This window comes from Pholcus phalangioides, unplaced genomic scaffold, assembly GCF_987345545.1.
Source record: "Pholcus phalangioides strain wild (caught in Gottingen) unplaced genomic scaffold, Ppha-v1.0 ptg000020l_1, whole genome shotgun sequence".
Lineage (NCBI taxonomy): Eukaryota > Metazoa > Arthropoda > Arachnida > Araneae > Pholcidae > Pholcus > Pholcus phalangioides.
In genome coordinates this window covers 4,480,159-4,480,710 of record NW_028301613.1, presented here as the reverse complement: position 1 = coordinate 4,480,710, position 552 = coordinate 4,480,159, and positions in this window count along the sequence as shown.

The window sequence follows — 552 nt, the reverse complement described above, 5'->3', positions numbered from 1 at the left end:
GTGATTGGATGGTTATCAATGCGAATTATGACGTCATTGGTCTTCTTGGATGTTCTTTTTTTTTCCGCACTTTCCTCTTCCTCTGTACGCTAGTGCCATCTAGGGAACATCAGACAACTTCTTCACAAATTTCATCCCTGCATGATTTCGATGACCATACGTCCCGTATTTCCTCAGACATCACCGTACCTTCATGTATTTTCAACGAACGGTAACCAATTTTTATTCTTTTCATCGAAATTTACAATTGAAATTACTTCCCGACTCTTAACTGATTGCAGTGAAACCTCGCTGTAACGATACTCGATATACCGTATCCCCCCCCTCTCCATGGGTGGAGATACAGGAAGGGGGGGGGGGGTACTACAGGGTCTATTCAAACATATCCATGACAGCTCGTCGCAGTCACGAAACTCCCGCCTCTCATCTCAGTTGAAAAATAATACGCTTCTTGCCACTCATTATTAGGGTGACCATACGTCCCGTATTTCCCGGGACAGTCCCGGTATTTTCTGTTTCTTTGGACGTCCCGAATTTTCGGCAAAAGTGTCC